This window comes from Triticum urartu, chromosome 7A (assembly GCF_056163025.1).
Source record: "Triticum urartu cultivar PI428250 chromosome 7A, HENAU_Tu73, whole genome shotgun sequence".
In the NCBI taxonomy this organism is placed as follows: domain Eukaryota; kingdom Viridiplantae; phylum Streptophyta; class Magnoliopsida; order Poales; family Poaceae; genus Triticum; species Triticum urartu.
In genome coordinates, this window is record NC_141879.1 from 361,910,877 (window position 1) to 361,925,514 (window position 14,638).

A 14,638-nucleotide genomic window follows, 5' to 3' on the forward strand; every position below is an offset into this window, starting at 1 on the left:
TTTCTTCAGATCCTCAAATGCCTGATCAGCAGCATCACTCCAAACAAAATGATCCGTCTTTTTCATCATCTGGTAAAGGGGGATGGCCTTCTCGCCCAGCCGGCTTATGAACCGACTCAAAGCTGCAATTCGACCCACCAGTCGCTGAACATCATTGATACACGCCGGTTTAGCCAAAGATGTAATGGATTTGATCTTCTCAGGGTTAGCTTCAATGCCTCTGTTAGAAACCAGAAATCCCAATAGCTTGCCTGCCGGCACACCAAAGACACATTTGGCCGGGTTAAGCATCATCTTGTAGACCCAGAGATTGTTAAATGCCTCTTTCAAATCGTCAATCAAGGTGTATTTCTCTCTTGACTTCACCACAATGTCATCTACATAAGCATGAACATTGCGCCCAATCTGATTGTGAAGGCAATTCTATACACACCGCTGATAAGTCGCCTGGGCGCTCTTGAGCCCAAAAGGCATAGACACATAGCAGAAGGCTCCGAACAGAGTAATGAAAGCTGTCTTCTCCTGGTCCTTAACTGCCATTTTGATATGATGATAACCAGAATAAGCATCCAAAAAACTCAAATGCTCACAACCAGATTAGCCAACCACTCAGGATGAAAGACTTCAATGATAAACCCAGCCGCCAAAAGCCGGGCCACTTCCTCACCAATGGCCTTGGGCCACTCCTCGTTAAACTGGCGAAGAAATTGCTTGACCGGTTTAAACTTCAGATCAATATTAAGAGTGTGCTCAGCGAGTTCCCTCGGTACACCTGGCATGTCAGAAGGCTTGCATGCAAAGATGTCCCGGTTCTCACGGATGAACTCGATGAGCGTGCTTTCCTATTTTGGATCCAAATTAGTGTTGATGCTGAACTGTATAGATGAGTCGCCAGGGACAAAATCAATCATCTTGGTATCGTCCGCCGATTTAAATTTTAATGAAGGATCATGCTCAGTGGTTGGTTTCTTCAAAGATGTCATGTCCGCTGGGTCAACATTGTCTTTGCAAAATTTTAGCTCCTCCGTTGCACACACTGATTCAGCATAAGCCACATCTCCTTCCTCACATTCCAAGGCCACCTTGCGACTCCCATGCACTGTGATGGTGCCCTTATAACCCGACATTTTAAGCTGCAAGTAGACATAACAGGAAAGGTTGGAAAAAGCGGTAGGCGTAAGCGAGGCGATTAGCCTTCGCCTAGTGCCTAGGCGATGCCTAAGAGCCCTAGGCGCGGCCTAGGCGGTAATATTTTTTTACTCGTAGTGTATTTGCGATTATTATATGGGTGTTGATATTAGTTTAGGCCATATAGATAAGTTAATTACCGTCCACTGCCATTGGAATATAACCCGTTTGGCATATCAGTACAGTATGTGGCATGATTTCTTGCTTGGGTAGGCAATTCCTTGCTTGCCCTGCCTAGACCTCCATTTATGCCCTAGGCGAGGCGTTTGGCCATTGCCTAATGCCTAGGCATGCCTAAGCGCCTCCTAGGCACTGCCTTTTCCAACAGAGATAATAGGGCCTCGCCATGAATTTAGCATAAGCCGGCCGCCCGAACAAAGCATGGTAAGGGCTTTTGATCTTGACCACTTCAAAGGTTAACGTCTTAGACCTGGAATCATGCTCATCTCCAAAGGCAACTTCAAACGATATCTTACCCACTGGGTAGGCTGATTTACCTGGCACGACACTGTGAAAGACAATATTTGACGGCTTAAGGTTCTTATCTATCAGTCCCATGCGTCGGAAGGTCTCATAATAAAGGATGTTAATGCTGCTACCCCCATCCATGAGCACCTTAGTAAACTTATAACCCCCAACTTAAGGCGCCACCACCAAAGCCAGATGACCCAGATTATCAACCCGGGGCGGATGTTCCTCTCGAATCCATACGATAGGCTGCTTCAACCATCGTAGATAACGTGGGACCGCGGGCTCAACTGCGTTCACAGCTCTCTTGTGAAGCTTATGATCCCGTTTACACAAACTGGTGGTGAAAACGTGGTACTGCCCACTACTTAATTGTTTCAGATTGCTCTGATAACCGGACTGCTGTTGCTGTTGATTCCCCTAATTACTCTATTGATTGTAACCACCCTGGTTATCGTGACCTTGAAAATCGAAACTTGAACTGCCGCCTCCATGACCCGGACCATGAGAACCAGACCCTGACCCGCCATTTGGGCCATGGTGGCGCTGGATGGATTCCCGAAAGCTTCTCATTATGCTGCAATCCTTCCATGAATGAGTAGCCGGCTTACGTTTCGTTCCGTGTTTTGGACACGGCTGGTTTAACATTGCTTCAAGGTCGAATCCTATGCTCGAAACCGACGGCCCCCTGCGGTCCTCTACGGCACTGATAATCATTGCGTGCACCTGTGTTAGCCATGAAGTCATCAGCCCTGCGCTTACCATTGCCACCCTGACCGGCAGAGTTGTACTATTGTCCCTTCATGCCATTACTCTTCTTTCTCTGAATCGGGGTCCTTGGTACCATCCGAGTCGGCATACTTAACTAGAGCCGCCATCAGCTCACCCAAGTCGTTACAATGACGCTTGAGCTGCCCAAGCTTCTGCTTGAGTGGAATGAACCGGCAATTTTTCTCCAACATCAGAATCGCTGAGCCGACGTTGATGTTATCTGAAGAATGTATGATGGTTGAGACCCGGCGCACCCAGCTGGTCGTAGACTCACCCTCGGCCTGAACGCAAGAAACCAGATCCACAATCAACATAGGCTGCTTGCACGCGTCTTTGAACTTCTGGATAAACCGGGCCTTCAACTCCGCCCATGACCCAATGGAATTAGCCGGCAACCCCTTCAACCAGGTACGAGCCGTCCCCTCTAACATCATGGTGAAGTACTTGGCGTAAGCAGCTTCACTAACATCCAGCATCTCCATGGCCATGTCATAACTCTCCACCTACGCCTAAGGAGGTTGATCGGTTGTGTAATTTGGCACCTTACGAGGGCCTTTGAAGTCCTTAGGCAGACGCTCATTTCGTATAGCTGTCGTTAGAAACGGCACACCGAAAGCCTTGGAAGTCACTCCTGCCTCAATTGAAGCTGTCGGGTAAACCGACGAATGCTGATGAGCCGCTAGTTGAGCCGCCAGCTCAGCCTCCCGACGTGCTCTGGCTTGGTCCACCAAATCTTGTGCATTAGCTTCATTGCGTGTCGGGTCATGAGGTTGATTATGGCACTTTTCAGTACTTGAGACCGCCGGCGAGTCAATGTGCCTGCTGTAGCTCTGGCTCGGACAAGGGGTCTCATGAATCCGATCGCAACTATAAGAGTAAGCCTGCTGCTGCACCAGAGCTGTTTGAAGAAGCTCCCTAGCTGTTCGGGTTTCAACCGCCGCTGGAGTTTCACCCTCATCATGCAGAGCCGCCAATCGTGTAGCTGCCGCAATCATGTTGTCCAGAGGGGTGGAGTAATGACCCAGCGGTGTTGTCACATGCTGAGGTGGAGTGCTGTTTATACGTGGCTGGCCGGGCGGTTCAACTATCTGGTTCACCAGCGACGGGTTACTGGCCCCAGCTCCAGGGGTGTTGAAGAGGTCCCTTGACTCATAAATGAAGGACAAACGACTCCGTTGCTTCCTCCTCAAGACTTCATGTGAAGCGTTCTGAGCCACCCTAAGCCGATATGATTCTGCTTGAATCCGCTGTGCTTGGGCGTCCAAAATAGCTTGTTCTGCGGCCATCCTGGCGTTCTCTGTCGCTAAGTCTGCCTTAGCTTGCGCTATTCCATCACGTAATTTAGCCACTTCTGCCTTCTGTTGCTCCTGGTTTTCTGGGGTTACCTCAACCTCCATCAGAGTCGCCAGAGCATCCAACAGATCTTCTAAGACTTGAGTCGGCGGGCGAATTGAACCGCGAACCCCAACTGCCGTGACCGCAGCTGCTCCAAAAGTTATAGCCGCAGCAGCTGTCGAGCCAAGAACCGGCTGTATGCCAGCTGTGAAGATCGCGAGCTTGTTTGGCGTCTCACAGGGGTCCGAAATACTATCGCCATCGGAACAACCCCCAAGCCTTCTGCCCTGTAGCTGATACATTGAATCGGTCTCGCTCGTGGACTCATCATCAAAGCAGATTTCCGTCTCACTGCCGGAGACGGAGCCTTCCAATTCAGCCCCGTGGGTGAACCCAACAAAGACGTGCCTTACGGCTGGCTGAGCCGGGGCGGGTCGTGCACGCTGAGCCGTCTCGATGATGTCGGTGCAGATGTCCGGCTCAGGGCCCGGCTTGCCGATCTTGCCAATGAAGACGTGGATTCCACCGAAGGGGACCCGGTACCCGTACTCAATTGAGCCGGCCTCAGGGCCCTAGCTTGCATCGTCGATGTAGAGCTTGCCGCGACGACTCTTGGTCATCCGGCCCACAACGTATCCCTTGATCCCCTTGAAGCTGCCCTTTAAGAACTCTAAACCACCGTGCGCTGGCCCCACGGTGGGCGCCAACTATCGTGGAAGTGTCACGACAGATGTCCTCATGGAAGGACTTAGTTGTGGAGCCATTGCGACGAGGTTAGCTTAAAGGGGTTAAACGGGACAAGGGACACGGAGAGTTTATACTGGTTCGGCCCCTTGCGGTGAAGGTAAAGGCCTACTCCAGTTAAGGTGGTATTGCTAGGGTTTCGATTACCAGGAAGCAAACACGCTTTGCCTGGCTCTCGATTTGATCTTTCTTGCCCTAAGCCGCTGCCGGGTCGTCCCCTTATATACACGGGTTGACGCCCTGCGGCCTACAGAGTCCCGGCCAGCTCATACCGTCTGGCTCGGTGACGTATCTTACATGCCTTATATTACAAGTCTACTCATACATGGCGGTTTACACTTACGGGCCTTACGCCGTCTCTGGGCTTGGGCCTCTTACCGGCCTATCTATGAACCGCCGTCTGGTATACTCTCTTGGGCTTCTAGGATGAACCATCATTGTAGTTGACCCGGCCCCTCCTGGGCGGGTCATACCTGATAGTCATATCCCCAACAAGTCTAGTCTATGAAAACACGCTCAATATAAATCCATACAGACATCCTTTCAAGTACTCTCTTTTTGGAACCTTTCAAAGTTACTATGTGAAAAATAAATCAATACGGACACATACATAGTTCAGTACAAGTACTCTGCTTTTTTTGACGGAAAAAACATCACGACATGTCTCACCGTATTCAAAATTACTCATCAATGATTGCGAATTTGAGAAAACGTTCAACATGACTAAGTTTCACATTTTTGATAGCTATCCAACAGTATATTATTTGCCCCCATTTCGACAAACTTAAAAAAATCGCATTCAAAATCAAATTTGACCGTGTTCGAATTTGTTTTTAAACCGTAAGGAATTAGAAAACATTTCTATACAAAAAAGTTGTGCATTTTCCATAGCTTTCCAACGTTGTATCATTTGCATCAATCCGACAAACCGTTTGCAAAAAAGCAAAAATTCGTTTCACCCAGAATTTCACCATTTTTCAAATTACTTTTAAATTGTATATAATTTGAAAAGCTAGTATATATATGGAATATGCGGAATTTTACCAGCTTTCCAGCACCATCTTATTTGCTCAATTCTGATAAACCGTTTGAAAATTGAGTCCAAAATACGATTCACGTTTTCGGTTTTGAGAAAAACGGTTTTTTCAAAACTGCTCTTAAACCTTGATAATTTTGCAAAAAATTCCTATATATTTGTAATGCGGATGTCAAGAGCTTTCCAAGGATATATTACACACCCATTCCGACGAAAAGACGATCAGTTCGACGAGATGAAAATTATCAGTACAACCGCCTGAAACCATCAGTTCAAGTAGGGTAATAGAATAATATTCTGTTACGCGAAACAGAATAGCCCATATATATATGTATATATATAAACACTATTCTGATCATGGGATCAGAATAATATTCTGATCACAACCTGACCTGCCCCGCTAGTAGTACGTTGAACTTCCCCCTGTACTAGGTTGAACTTCCGCTAACATTGCCCAAATGGGGCTTGCGATATACCGTTGGAAAGCTATGGACACCAATATCATGACTCAACTTAAATTTTTGACAAAATATAAGCGGTTTAAGAGCAGTTTTGAAAACCGTTTTTTCTTCACACAAAAAACATGAATCGTATTTTCGATTGCATTTCTAAACCGTTTATCGGAATGAGGCATATAATATGGCGTTGGAAAGCTGCTGCAAAACCTCTCCTTCCACATGTTGAAAGTTTTCTCTAATTACGTATGGTTAAAGAGTAATTTGAAAAAACGTAAAATTTCGTAAACCGAACAGCTGAGTTCGTATTTTTGATGTCATTTCTAAACGGCTAATCCAATTGAGGCATATGATATGGCGTTGGAAAGCTTATGAAAATGCGCTACTTTTTCATCTTGAAAGTTTTTTTCTAATTTTGAATGGTTTAAGAGTAATTTAGAAAATGGTCCAAGTCCTACCGAGTTCGTATTTTTGAGCTAATTTTTTAACCGTGCGTCCGAATGCAGCAAATGATATGGCGTTGGAAAGCTTGAACGTTTTGGTATATATTGTTTCTCCCAATTCTTTACGGTTTTAAGACAGTTTTGAAAATAGCTAAAAATGTATTTTCACCGTATTTTCTACAAACTTTATCGGAATGTGGCAAATAATATATCGTTGAAAAGCTACGAAAAATGCGAAACTTTTTCATGTTGATGGTTTTCTCCGATTCCCAGCCGTTTTCAAGTAATTGCGAAAATGGCGAGATCATTTGTTTTGCCTTTAGCGCGAAACAGATTCTTCAAAAATGCACCACGTGAAGAACCTGAACATCTCGGCATGTCTAGTTGAACTTCACTCTGTTTTTCACCTGCTTTTTTTTGCTCGTAGATCTCCATCCACTTCTAGTAGCTCTCCATCCATTCACCGGAATTGAGCAGGTGATATACCGATGGAAAGCTGCTGTAAACATGCAACTTCTCTGTGTTGATCATTTTTTCATACTCGTGACGATTTTAAAAGTTTTTTCATCTAAAATTCATTCAGCGTAGTAGTTGAACTTCATATTGTTTTCACGTTGAACTTCTGTGACGTATTTTTGTTTTTAATTTTCTCATCCATTCGTCTGTGTTACACAAATAATATTTCCTTTTGTACAATTCTCTCTCACAATAATTTTTTTAATTTTCTCCAACGAAGGACTTGAACTTATAACAACAAAACTTTTAGCCTTTGCTTTTTTTTTCCTTTTTAATACAAAATGCACACCATCTAGTACATTAACTTCTGGCAGTTATCAACCTGAACTTCTCTCGGTTATGTGAATTTTTTTGAGTTTTTTATGAATTTTTAAACTGATTTTCTAAATCCTTTTTTATGAATTTTGAAGCCCTCTATTTTTAATAGTTGAACTTCTTGTTATTTAATTTTTGAACTTCTTATTGCCATTCTTTTAATAATGAGGAAAATCTAAGTTCTCTATAATCATCGAACTTCTCCATCTTTTTAATATGGACTTCCTAGTTTTATTTCTTAATCCTTTTTACGAAATTTTGAAGCGCTCTATTATTAAAAGTTGAACTTCTTATTTCCATTCTTTAATAATGAGGAAAATCTGAGTTTTCTATAATCATCGAACTTCTCCATCTTTTTAATATGGACTTCCTAGTTTTATTTCTTAATCTTTTTATTATGAAATTTTGAAGCACTCTATTATTAAAAGTTGAACTTCTTGTTATTTTATTTTTGAACTTCTTGTTTCCATTCTTTAATAACGAGGAAAATTTGAGTTTCTATAATCATCGAACTTCTCCATCTTTTTAATATGGACTTCCTGGTTTTATTTCTTAATCTTTTTTATGAAATTTTGAAGCCTCTATTATTAGAAGTTGAATTTCTTGTTATTTAATTTTTGAACTTCTTGTTTCCATTTTTTGATAACGAGGGAAATCTGAGTTTTTTTAAACGTGTACTTCTCTATTCTTTTAGTTTGACCTTCTTTGCTTTTGTTTTTGTTTCTAAGAAAATATTTTTTTTGAATTCGTTATTTATAAGGGAAAATAATTCAAACCAGACATCGAACCACTCCGTTTTTTAATTTTGAACTTCAAGGTATTTTTTGTGGAAACGAGGAAACTCTGTTTTATTACAAGTAGTGAACTTCTCCATTTTTTAATGTGGAATTTCTTGGTTTTCTATAAGTACATAAAAGATCTGATATATATTTTTTTTTATAAAAGTAGCACAATATGACATCTTTTTTTGTAAACATCAAGTAGCACAATATGATTTTTCTTCTGCTCGAACTATACTAATAGAACTCTTGCAGGTTTTCTTGTTGAACTGCTACTGAATAATGGCACAACATGATTTCTGTGTGCTGTCGTATATACACACAACATGCGAAGCATCAATCTTCATGTACATGAACTTCTATCATTGATATTTTTCGAACCTTTTTTGTGTTCTATGTAAAATGATTTTTCTACTGCCAATAGTTACACACACACAGAAGCACTAATCGAAGGTGAACTCTTCAAGAAAATATTCAGCTTTGGTCTGAATTTCCAAAATCACGCCGACGAGATGGTTGTTCAGAGGTTTGTTTCCTCTGCCTGCCACTTGAGAGAGATGGAGTGATAGAGAGGGCAGTGCTTCTTGCATCTACAAAAAATGGAGCATGTCCAAAGAGGATTTGGGAGAGAACTCATGTTGGTGCTCTGCAGGAAGAAGCCGACAGTTAGTGAAGTTCAGATCGGCCTCATGGATCAACACTGAGTAGATCAACTTGACCTGCACACACGCCTGCGCCGGGTTGACTTTTTTGTGCTGATGGCATCGTGGGATGCCTGGGTGGGGAAGAATCGGGCGCGCTGGGCAGAGGAGTGGGATGCCACGGGGTTGGGTGACTGGTGGCCACCCGAGGTCGGTGCCGACGAGCCTGAGACGGTGAGCGGTGAGGAGGCGGTTGGCGAGGACAACGCCAAACAGTGGCAGCGGTCGGGGGAAGCTTGCAGCTCAGTGGATCGACGGGGAAGACCCGATCTAGAGGGGAGGTGGCTACAGAGCTGACAAATGTGGTGTTGGGTGGTCGCGCCGGCGTGTGGATGTGGTGGCCGCTGCAGCAGCACAGCTTCCTGTTGGGGGGCGGCGGTGGCTTAGATTCCTTGGTGGACGACGGTGGCGGCGCAACTTCCTCGTGGGTGGACGGTGGCGGGTGGCGCGACTTCCTGGCGGGTGAACGGTGGCAGCGGGGCGGCTTCCTGGTGGGTGGACGGCGGCGATGACGCGGGTCCCTGGTGGGGGACAGCGGCAGCGGAGCAGCTTCCTGGTGGGTGAACGGCGGCGGCGGCGCGGCTTCCTGCTGGGGAACGACGGCGGCGGCGCGGGTTCCCGCTGCGAGTGGGCGTTGAAAGCGTTGGGGAGAAGTTCGTGGAGTGGGGGTGGGCCGTTCGAAGGAGTGTAACGGGCCGGTCTTTTGCGTGTTTGGGAGTTCGGGAACAGCCGATCGCCCCTAATATATATATATATATATATATATATATATATATATATATATATATATATATATATATGGTCGTGCTATTCGTCACCCTGGGTGAGGAATAGTTATTTTTCACCCCCCCCTCTATTTTACCATCAATGCATCGTATTTTTTGTCTTATTTATGACGCAAAAAGGGATCGTAAGAAAATATATAATCGCCGTAAAAAATATTTTATGTTATGTAAAATTACAAACATAAAAACATAGTCTAAAATACACATAAACTGCAAATTTTCTTGTCTTATGACCTATATTTTTATTTTCATATGTCAAATTTTACGTAGTGAATCAATAGGAATGTAACTATTTGAATTCAAAACGTAATTTAATTATAAAATGATCGTAAGATTACCTCAGGTGAAGAATAACTTATTCTGCACCCTGGGTGATGAATAGTAACACTATATATATATACATGTATATATATAGGGTGGGTCTATTCTAATAACACCTCTTAAGACCTTATTCTACTAACACCTCCGCTTATTCTGATAACACCTCGTATCCACTCGTAGCTACTAGTACAAACTAACCACACAGCCGCTCCACACTATCCCCGATCCAACCACCAAACCCACGAACCCCATTGCATCTGGGAATCCCTGCATCTGCTCCCTCCCACCGGCGCACCACCGCGGTAACCACCAGCACCGCCCCTGTCCCCACACTACCGCGGCCACCTCCTTCCTCCCTTCTTCCTCTCCCACCAGCTCCTGGGCCCCGCCGTACCACCTCCTTCCTCCGGTGACGCCACTCGGGACCCGCCCTACCATCTCCTTCCTCCGGCGCCACCGCTCGGGTCCCGCCCCACCGCCTTCTTCCTTTGATGGCCCCGCTGGCGCCATGGATCCCCCGGTGCAGCAGTCGTCCCCCTCTCCTCCATCTCCCACCTCTAGGTCTACCCGGCGACGGATCCGGCAGGACCCTCCTCCATCCCTCCTATCGTGCCTGCCCAGTGACGGATCCGGCTGGATCCACCTCCATCTCCGTCCTCCCGTGCCTTCCCGGCGACGGATCCGGCAGGACCCTCCTCCACCCCCTCCTACTGTGCCTGAACGACGACGGATGCGGCGGGATCCTCCTCCACATCCGTCCCCCGTGCCTGCCCGCCGGTTGGATCCTCCTACACCTCCCATTCCCGTGCTAGCCGGTCACGGATCCGGCAAGATCCTCCACCCCTCTCCTCCCACACCTTCCTGGAGACGGATACGGCAGGATCCTGTTGCAGCTCCTTCCTCTACGGCGGCGTCGAGCTCTCTACCCTCCCCTACGAGCCGCCCTCCCCTCTCTCCTTTCCTTCTTCCTCCTCTCCCCGGAAACTACCTCCGGCGAGGTCTAGTGCATGTCCATCCTCGGCGGCTCGCGTGCAGTTCGGCCAACGATGGCGTGCAGTGCGACGTACGATGGCATGCAGTTCCGCGACCTTCCCTGGCGTGCAGTGCAGCTTGCCCTGGTGTGCAGTGCAGCTCGCCCTAGCGTGCAGTGTAGCCCATCCATGCATGCGGGCACCCTCACCTGTAGTTTCTCTCCTTTTGTATCCTGCTCTTAGTTATGCCATATTATTTCCAAAACCGGATCTCTGTAAGTTAGTTAAATTTAATGAGCTGTTTCACTGTTTTGAAATAAGTAGTTTCAGCCCTTGCTGTCTCCTGGAGCTTATTCTTACTGCTTTTATGAATGCTTTATGCTTTGACAAGCTTAAATGTAACTATTGGCATATAATCCCATGGCTCAAAATCTGCCCAGTTTGGTGTATGCTCCTGTTAGTTGCTGAATGTATTACAATTTACACAGTTGTACTTAGTAGCACAAAAACACATGTCCTTGTATTAATATTGTTTGCAATGTCCCACCAGATTTTTTTAACCATGTTACTAAATACCCGGTTTGTCCTTTTTGAAGTTATTTTAATCACGGTTTGTTTCAATGTAGTGTAATGTTGTGCCATACTTACATCTCTCAGTGGTTAAATATGTTCAAGTGTCTATTTTAATGTATATTGTGTTCAACTATTAATCTGGATGCTTTTGCACCGTCCTCACATATTATTTACATGTTTGCAGGCAACTCTACGCTTACGAATTCCCTTGTGGCAGCTGCTGGGATTATCGCCCAGGAAGTTGCTGGTGATGTTCGCATGACTGATACCAGCATCTGGCAAGGGTAGATTCTTTGCCTTTGGACGTGTTTTTGCTGGGAGGGTTGCAAATGGTATGAAGGTCCGTATCATGGGTCCTAACTTTGTTCCTGGCCAGAAGAAGGATTTGTATGTGAAGAGTGTCCAGCGTACTGTTATCTGGATGGTAAAGAAGCAAGAATCGGTCGAGGATGTTCCCTGTGGTAACACTGTTGCTTTGGTTGGTTTGGATCAGTTCATCACCAAGAAATGCAACCCTGACAAATGAGAATGAAGTTGATGCCTGCCCAATCAGGGCAATGAAGTTCTCTGTGTCACCTGTTGTGCGTGTTGCTGTTCAGTGCAAGGTGGCTTCTGATCTTCCTAAGCTTGTTGAGGGTTTGAAGCGGCTAGCAAAGTCTGACCCTATGGTTCTTTGTAGCATTGAAGATTCTGGTGAGCATATCATTGCTGGAGCTGGAGAGCTTCACCTTGAAATCTCTTTGAAGGATCTGTAGGAGGATTTCATGGGTGGTGCTGAAATTATTGTTTCACCTCCTGTTGTCTCCTTCTGTAGATAACTAAAAAGAATGATGGCCAAAAAAACTGCAGTACACTTTTTATGTGTGTGGGAGTTCGCTTTGAACTCTCTGGAAGCTCACTCGGGCTCAAGAACAAACACACGTATCACATGCCTTGTTTAAGAATCATAGCAAAAAGCAGTATAGTCAAACCTGCATGCAGTTACTTGGTCGACATTGCAGTGCGGTTTTTGATTTGAAGCAGTGTGTGTGATATGTTGTTTTCAATTTGGTCGACACCGCAATGTGATTCACTTACTCCCATATGTGAAAGGGCAGAAAAATTAATGCGATTCACTTCTTGATGCACTACGGTTCATTCGCTTCGTCCATATGGTCCATGCGTTTGGTCTACGCTCGTAGAAAAATATTAAGTATGAAAAAGGTTAACAAAAATGTCATGCGGTTCCATGCGTTTGGTCTACGCTCGTAGAAAAATATTAAGTATGAAAAAGGTTAACAAAAATGTCATGCGGTTCCATGCGTTTGGTCTACGCTCGTAGAAAAATATTAAGTATGAAAAAGGTTAACAAAAATGTCATGCGGTTCCCTTTCGGCAGCGGCGCGGTTTAGTTTCGGAAGTGTTGAGGTCCACTTACGCCCAATGTGAAGCGCACTCCACTTTCCGTCTAAGAAAATTTACGTCCCACAAAAAAGAAATCATGCAGTGCACTTGTCTATCCAATGAAGTGCGGTTTTTAGTCTAAATAAGTGCGGTTTTCTGTCTGATGCAGTACGGCCCGTTTACGGTAGTCTCGAGGTTCACTTTTCATAGTCTTGTGGTTCACCAACACTTAAGATGAAGTGCACTCCAGCTCTCTTAAGAAGATTTACGTACCATAAAAAAGTAATGCGGTTCACTTCTTGATAGTGTTGTGGTTCATTTACTCCCGATGTGAAGTGCACTCTACTTTCTCGTCCTTGAAAAAAATTATGTTTGAACAAAATAAACCATGCAGTTCTCTATCACGTCTGATGCAGTGCGGTTTTTCGTCCGATGCAGTGCGGTTTTTCAGTTGGATGAAGTACCCACGTCGATTTGGGTGTCGCGAAAAACAGAGTGTCCGCATTTTGGTAAATTCGAAATTCCTCTTAAACCATAAAGAATTAAAGAGAGTGTTCTACATGAAAAATTTGTGCCTCATTGATATCTTTCCAACGGCGTATCGTTTGAATCATTCCGACCAGCGATTTGTAAAAATTTCACAAAAAACGGCCGCTGCCACTCGTCGTCTGCCGCATGATTTTCAAAATTAACTTAAAACCATAAGGAATCTTAAAAGCATTTCAACACACGAAAGTTGCGCCTCGTCCATAGTTTTTGAACGGTATATTACACGCCTTGTTTCGACAAACGGTTAAAAAACTGGAGCGAAAACAGTACCGAAAATTTGATTTTTTTGAAAAACAGAATTCCGCGATTTAGTAAATTTGAAGCTGCTCTTAAACCATAACGAATTAGAGAGAACAATAGTTATGAAAAATATGCGCCTTGAGGATACCTATCCAACGGTGTATCATTTGCCTCATTCCGACGAGCGGTTTAGAAAAAAACGCGAAAAACGCTCGCTGCCACTCTTTGTGGGCCGCACCATTTTTGAAACTGCTCTTAAACCGCGGGGAATCTCGAAAAGTGTTCAACATGGTGAAGTTGCGCATAATCCGTAGCTCTCCAACGATATATTAGACGCCTCGTTCCAATAAACGGTTAAAAAATTAGAGCGAAAATAGTACCGAGAAAACAGTACGAGCAGTTTTTTCCGACACGAAGTTCACTAGTCTCTGCAATGCAGTGCTTTTGATAAAGAAAGTGTAGTGCCCTCGCATTGAGCATGCAATGCGGAAGTGTTATCAAAATAACTATTCTGATAATATTATCAGAATAGATGGTATATATATATGTATGTATGTATGTATATAGGAAAATGGATTAGTACTCCTAGGAGTACATACTCCTATCCACGTGTCTCTCCTTTATTACGTGGAAAAAGTTCAGCCGTAACGACGAAACTCATTGCTCCTATTTTCCGGGCGTTTCTATAGGTGTCGTTGGATCATCCTATCAATTTGAGCCCTTATCCATCTATCTTGTCGTCTCATTTGCGTCCTGCGGCGGTAACAGCGATGGCTGGTACAGCAGCGGCAGAGTACATCGGCCTCCAAGAGAAGGAGTTCGCTCGGCAGCGGTCTCATTGGCAGCGGCTCATCCTCTCATTGATTAGATCCAGTCTTCTAAGAATTAGTATTTAATCTCTACAGATTTTTTTGATAAATACAAAATAGGATCCGACCTAATACATGAGGGATACATTTTATTCAAGGGGTAGATTCTTGTGTTATCAATTGGGGTCCAGCTTTGATTCTGACGACAACTTCTCCATCTCCCCAGCAGAAAACAATATTTGTCATGGGTAAGTGG

General features: G+C 44.7%; 1 long non-coding RNA gene across 1 annotated transcript; it reads left to right on the plus strand.

Annotated features, from left to right (window-relative positions):
- Positions 1-9,998: 9,998 nt before the first annotated feature.
- On the plus strand, positions 9,999-12,528 carry LOC125521997 (uncharacterized). The gene is made up of 2 exons (XR_007289596.2): positions 9,999-11,039; positions 11,586-12,528. It is a non-coding gene; the product is annotated as an uncharacterized LOC125521997 (long non-coding RNA).
- Positions 12,529-14,638: the final 2,110 nt, after the last annotated feature.